Genomic DNA, 7,247 nt, shown 5'->3' with positions numbered 1-7,247 from the left:
ATGAAGTGTAAAAGTCTAATAATCTACATGTCTGAAAGCCTGAAAGTTAAAAAAGTCTGGAAGTCTATAAGTCTGGAAATCTAAAAAGTCTGGAAGTTTGAGTCTGGAAATCTGAAATGTGAAAGTCTAATAATCTACATGTCTGAAAGTCTGGAAGTTCAAAAAGTCTGGAAGTCTATAAGTCTGGAAATCTGGAAATCTAAAATTCTGAAAGTCTAAAGCCTGGAAATTTGAAAGTCTGGAAATATGAAGCGTGAAAATCTAATAATTTACATTGAAAGCCTGGAAGTCAAAAATCCTGAAAGTCTGGAAGTTGAAAAGTCTGGAAGAAGTCGTTAACCCAGCACTGGAAAGCGAGACTGGAACGCCATGCGAGGCGCAAGGTTCATGGCCAAATAGTTCTTAACCAAAAGGTTTTAATGATGCCACGTTCAATATCGATGTTCTTCATTGTGGCTTTCTCATTTCCTTTTCTTTTTTAATTTTTATTTCTCCAATTCACTTTCTTTCCCCGTTTCCGGTACTGGAATGATTGATTGATTTGGGGTCGCTAAAACTGGCGTCACAATATCTATTGGTTACTGATGGGGTAATGATATTAAATATGGAATTAAAAATAAAAAAATAAATAAAAGATGAATGTTCTAAAAGGAGTTTCATGTATGATGAATAATTGTCTTATTATTATTATTATTATTATTATTATTATTATTATTATTATTATTATTATTATTATTATTATTATTATTATTATTATTATTATTATTATTATTCATGTGAAACAAGCCCACCAAAGGGGCCACTGACTTGAAATTCAAGCTTCCAAAGAATATTGTGGTGTTCATTTGAAAGAAGTAACAGAAGATAATATTAGAAAAGAAAAAAATAGATTAACAAGTGAATAAATAAATAGGCAAGAAATGTCAGTAAATGATTACACTACGAGTGAGAATTGTTTTAGAGTTGTAATGCAATGCATCTACGCTTGAACTTTTGAGGTTCCAAATACGCTTGATTATTTTCCAAGAGTAATCAGTTCCGAGTAATGATTCATTATCTTTCGCCAACTCTAGAAGTTCGGCATCTGCTATCAGCCAATATTTACTTCGCGCCAAATACATACTTCAATGACTTGGCGGGAAACAGCTTCCTCCTCAAAAAGGACCAGAGATTTAATTTACGTGACATTCTTACACTGCAAGAAAGTATATACAGTGCCTTGGGATACACGGGCATTGTTAGCGGGCACCTTTCACTTTTAGTGCCCTCCCTGAAGCATTCGTGGTTGCCCAAAAGGCTGCGGTTATTATCATCAGATACCTTTCGTTCATTTATTGGTGCTAATGGCATCAGGGAGTCTTGAGTTAATATGCTGGGGGGGACACGGCATCTTCGAAACGTTTAAGTCTTTTGAAATGTTTCTACCTCTAGCTTCGTCGTGGTAGTCTACCGGACGTTTTTCCTGTCTGGAACTTAATGTTCCTTATAAGAGGAGCAGCAACTACTTCAGTCTCTGTTTACACTCCGACCGAGAGAGCACGTTTAAGACTAGGCAGACCTTTTACTTTTTGCTGGTTGCAACACTCGATGTTATGAAACCGGCCTCTCTTTGACTGTACGTTATGGAAAATGAGATCAAAATTATTTTGACGAACATCTACGATGCTAAACTAAACGCATTTTTTTGCTGTTGGGGCCCTATTATTTAATTGCTTACGAAAGCATAGTCTTTCTTTCAGTAACTTATTTGCCAGTTTATATTGATAGACAAGACGAACTAATTCAAAAAGAGAGAGATAGTAGGTCGACTTTGCTAAAATTGTGCTGTGTCATTTTATTACGAAAAAAAAAACATTACGGACCTGCAGGAAAAAAGTACGACCTTCGGGTAAACGGAAAAAAATTGGGAAAAAACCTCAGATATAAAATAAAACACCACAGGGCCGTTCCATGCCTCGCTAGAGAATTTAGTAGAGAGCGAACCCCCCGCCAGTGTCAAAGAATTTTAGTCCAGAAAAGACAAACTGTCCACCGAGTGGGTTATTACTGAAGTGGTTACGGGAATCAGAGGGTTTATTACTTATTTATTGTGTTTAAAGATTGGAAGAATGAAATCATCCTCAACGAAGTACGCCATCATGAACATCTGTTCATACGTTCCTGTTTACAGTAACCTTCAGTTACTTCTTTCAGATGAACACCGTAATGTTCTTCTGAATAATAATAATAATCTTTGGAGGCTAGAATTTCAAGCCAAAGGCCCCTTTGGTGGGTTTGTTCCATATGAATAAGGTTATTTTTTTCTGAAAAAAAAAAAAAAATAATAGAGATACCCCGCTAAAACACACACACGCACACATATATACATACACGGACGAGGGTATAAACATAACATCCTTGCTAAAAGGTATGAACCAAACAGCCTATCGATAAAAATCAAGACAAAAATGAATGAAACGCCCCCAACTATTCAGCTCACCGGCAGAAGGTAGATAGACACAAACCACTCGCTGGGCCAAAAGCAAAGGATCTACAGACCGTGATTGCATCATCTGGTTACACCTTCCATGAGCGGTTCGGGCGACTGCGCGCAAGGCGGGTTGCTTGCACCCACAGCGTTTTCGCCTTGGCTGTGAGGTAGTATGAGAAAAGATAAGACGCCTATCTCGCTTTTAAGGAGAGGTTGAAACGTCCTCTTTGGAAACTCTGAAGTTCCAGAGATGGGGCGATGCATGACGACCCTCATACTATTATCCTTGTATTTTAATACATTTTTATCTATTTGTTAATTTATTAAACTATTTTTTTATAAGTGGGATCTCTTCTTTCTGTGTTTCCCTTTACCTCCTTTTACTTCTTCCTAATGAACACCATATTATTCTTTGGAAGCTTGAATTTCAAGTCGATGGCCCCTTTGGTGGGGCTTGTTCAATATGAATAGGGTTTACCTTCCTCTGAGTAGTAGTAGTAGTAGTAATAATAATAACAATAACTAAATAATAATACTAATAATAATAATAATAATAATAATAATAATAAGAAATAATAATCTTTGTAAGCATGATTCGTCCACATTAGCTCAGTGAAAGGCTATACAATTACCTAGAGGAGACAAACACCATCCCCCACCAACAGAAAGGCTGCAGAAGGAAGTGTAGGGGCACAAAAGACCAGCTCCTGATAGACAAAATGGTAATGAAGAACAGAAGAAGAAGGAAAACCAACCTAAGCATGGCATGGATAGCCTATAAGAAAGCCTTCGACATGATACCACACACATGGCTAATAGAATGCCTGAAAATATATGGGGCAGAGGAAAACACCATCAGCTTCCTCAAAAATACAATGTGCAACTGGAATACAATACTTACAAGCTCTGGAATAAGACTAGCAAGAGGTTTAATATCAGGAGAGGGATCTTCCAGGGCGACTCACTGTCCCCACTACTCTTCGTAGTAGCCATGATTCCCCATGACAAAGTACTACAGAATTGGATGCCGGGTACCAACTCAAGAAAAGAGCAACAGAATCAACCATCTGATGTTCATGGACGACATCAAGCTGTATGGTAAGAGCATCAAGGAAATAGATACCCTAATCCAGACTGTAAGGATTGTATCTGGAGACATCAGGATGGAGTTTGGAATAGAAAAATGCGCCTTAGTCAGAGCTGAAGGGATAAAGCTACCAGATGGGAACAACATCAAACACATAGATGAGACAGGATACAAATACCTGGGAATAATGGAAGGAGGGGATATAAAACACCAAGAGATGAAGGACACGATCAGGAAAGAATATATGCAGAGACTCAAGGCGATACTCAAGTCAAAACTCAACGCCGGGAATATGATAAAAGCCATAAACACATGGGCAGTGCCAGTAATCAGATAAAGCGTAGGAATAGTGGAATGGACGAAAGCAGAACTCCTCAGCATAGATCAGAAAACCAGGAAACATATGACAATACACAAAGCACTACACCCAAGAGCAAATACGGACAGACTATACATAACACGAAAGGAAGGAGGGAGAGGACTACTAAGTATAGAAGACTGCGTCAACATCGAAAACAGAGCACTGGGACAATATCTGAAAACCAGTGAAGACGAGTGGCTAAAGAGTGCATGGGAAGAAGGACTCATAAAAGTAGACGAAGACCCAGAAATATACAGAGACAGGAGAATGACAGACAGAACAGAGGACTGGCACAACAAACCAATGCACGGACAATACATGAGACAGACTAAAGAACTAGCCAGCGATGACACATGGCAATGGCTACAGAGGGGAGAGCTAAAGAAGGAAACTGAAGGAATGATAACAGCGGCACAAGATCAGGCCCTAAGAACCAGATATGTTCAAAGAACGATAGACGGAAATAACAACTCTCCCATATGTAGGAAATGCAATAAGAAAAAATGAAACCATAAACCACATAGCAAGCGAATGCCCGGCACTTGCACAGAACCAGTACAAAAAGAGGAATGATTCAGTGGCAAAAGCCCTCCACTGGAGCCTGTGCAAGAAACATCAGCTACCTTGCAGTAATAAGTGGTACGAGCACCAACCTGAGGGAGTGATAGAAAACGATCACGCAAAGATCCTCTGGGACTATGGTATCAGAACGGATAGGGTGATACGTGCAAATAGACCAGAAGTGACGTTGATTGACAAAGTCAAAAAGAAAGTATCACTCATTGATGTCGCAATACCATGGGACACCAGAGTTGAAGAGAAAGAGAGGGAAAAAATGGATAAGCATCAAGATCTGAAAATAGAAATAAGAAGGATATGGGATATGCCAGTGGAAATTGTACCCATAATCATAGGAGCACTAGGCACGATCCCAAGATCCCTGAAAAGGAATCTAGAAAAACTAGAGGCTGAATTAGCTCCAGGACTCATGCAGAAGAGTGTGATCCTAGAAACGGCACATAGTAAGAAAAGTGATGGACTCCTAAGGAGGCAGGATACAACCCGGAACCCCACACTATAAATACCACCCAGTCGAATTGGAGGACTGTGATAGAGCAAAAAAAAAAAAAAAAAAAAAAAAAAAAAAAAAAAAAAATCAATAATAATATTCTTAGGAATCTTGAATTTCAAGTCAGTGGCCCCTTTGATGGGCTTGTTCCATATGAATAGGGTTTAACCATCCTCTGAATAATAATAATAATAATAATAATAATAATAATAATAATAATAATAATAATAATAACAATATAATAATCGTTGCTTGACAAGGAGAATAGCATTCTTACAAAATTTTTTATGGTTTTTATTTTATACTGGAATAATTTTTCCACGCGAGTATTTTATAATGCAAAGAAAATAAAGATTATATAATAATAATAATAATAATAATACTATACATATAATATAATACAACAAATGACTACTTATATCAGAAGGCCAGACACCTCCCCAACACCCGGCCCAAATCCCCATGTTATAGCCTGTGCTTGAATATTTTGCTTTGAATATATTATAGCTAATAGCAATTCCACAGAATTCCCAACCTGACCTGACTTCTACGTTACCCTTAACATTCAGCTAAGAAGACTGGAATATTGGAATACTGGAATATAGATTTTAATCCAAATGCCAAGCACTGCGACACACGAGGTCATTCAGCGCCGAAAGGGAAAGAGGTTGGAAAGTAAGAAGGAAGAAGGAGAATACGAACGGAGATACAGTAAAAGGAATGAAAGGGGTTGCAGCTAGGGGCCTATGGAAAGAACCTTTAGTAATGCCTGCAGTGCGCCGCGTGATGTGCAAATGACGGAGCTTTAACCCCTCCTTTGGGACCAATTTTAGAAATGTGAGACCTCTATGATGGTAGACAAGCAATAAATGAATAAATAAATAAATGATATTATGATAATACAGGGTGTCCATAAAGTTCCAGTACCATTCTGGGCAATAAATACTTGTAATGGTACTGGGACTTTATGGACAACCTGTATATCAGATAAGTACATAAAAATAAGTTAAGTTGAGATGTTACACTGTATATTAAAGAAAACGAAGGCAACCAGAAATGTAAGAAGAGAATCGATTGATTGATTGTGAGTTATCTGGCGTCGCAAATACCAGGGTCACTGATGCTGAATACTAAAATGTGATGTTTTCACTTTTGTGATATAATTAAACATGATTCAAAATAAAATTTTGCGAAAAAAACAATGTACATTTGATCTAAAAAAGAAAAAAAAAAAAAACTAAAAATATAAAAAATCAATAAATAAATATTCTGAAAATAAAAAACCAAGAAAAAGAATATTCTGGAGAACCCAAGGGAGTCTTTTCCTATTGTAGCTAGGTCCTGCAAGTCTGTGGTTTTGAAAAACTGTAAAACTGATAGATTTTCTACTTGGTATTATTTGTAAACTTTATATTTCGTAGCTCAGTGCATCCGTACTTATGATTTTATTCATTGTTATCTATTGTAGGTCGATATTTAAATTTTTTATTATTTTTAGTTACTTCCTCATTAGTTTTTTCCTAGTTCGTATAGATAGATACTAGCCATTTATCAAAGCTTACCATTTAATTATTAAACTAAAACATACATACATACACACACACACACAATCACAAGCAAACATCTCTATATTAGTTGCCTATTTTTATTTATTTCCTATTTCATTTTTCCCATTTTCTTTCATCCTATAGATACTCACGTATCAAAAATCCCCAATCGACTACTGATAACATATACTCGTTCCGGGTATCTGGTAAAACTCCGTTTCTTTCAAAACCTGGTTCCAGAATTCCAGGATTCGTCCGGGCATCTGGAAAACACCGTTACTTTCAAAATCTGGTTCCAGGATTCACAGTGACTAAAACCGTTTTCAAAATGTGAGGAGAGATCGAGAAGTTGAGAGGCAGGCCTGTATTACTACCGAGAGCTCGAACCCCCCACAAACGCCCCCCCCCAAATTTCTTGAAGTCCATACTTTCTGTGACTATCCTATTTCATTGTACTTACAAAGTAATAAATAACAAACTTTTTGTTTCATTTTGGCAAGTTTTAATATAAATTTTGTCATTAAACATAATTAACATTCCTTAGTAGTAGGAAATACAAGTGATAATAGGAATCTGATATATACCTATATATGCAATGACATTTTAGATGGAAAGGTCCAGTTTTGGGAAAAAAGACCTCCCTATTAAAAAAACAAAAACTCTGGTATGGGCTTGAGAGGGCATCGCGGGTGATATACATACACACACACACA

This window comes from Macrobrachium nipponense, chromosome 24, assembly GCF_015104395.2.
Source record: "Macrobrachium nipponense isolate FS-2020 chromosome 24, ASM1510439v2, whole genome shotgun sequence".
Lineage (NCBI taxonomy): Eukaryota > Metazoa > Arthropoda > Malacostraca > Decapoda > Palaemonidae > Macrobrachium > Macrobrachium nipponense.
The sequence above is the reverse complement of the archived record's forward strand: the minus strand, read 5'-3'. Positions refer to the sequence as shown.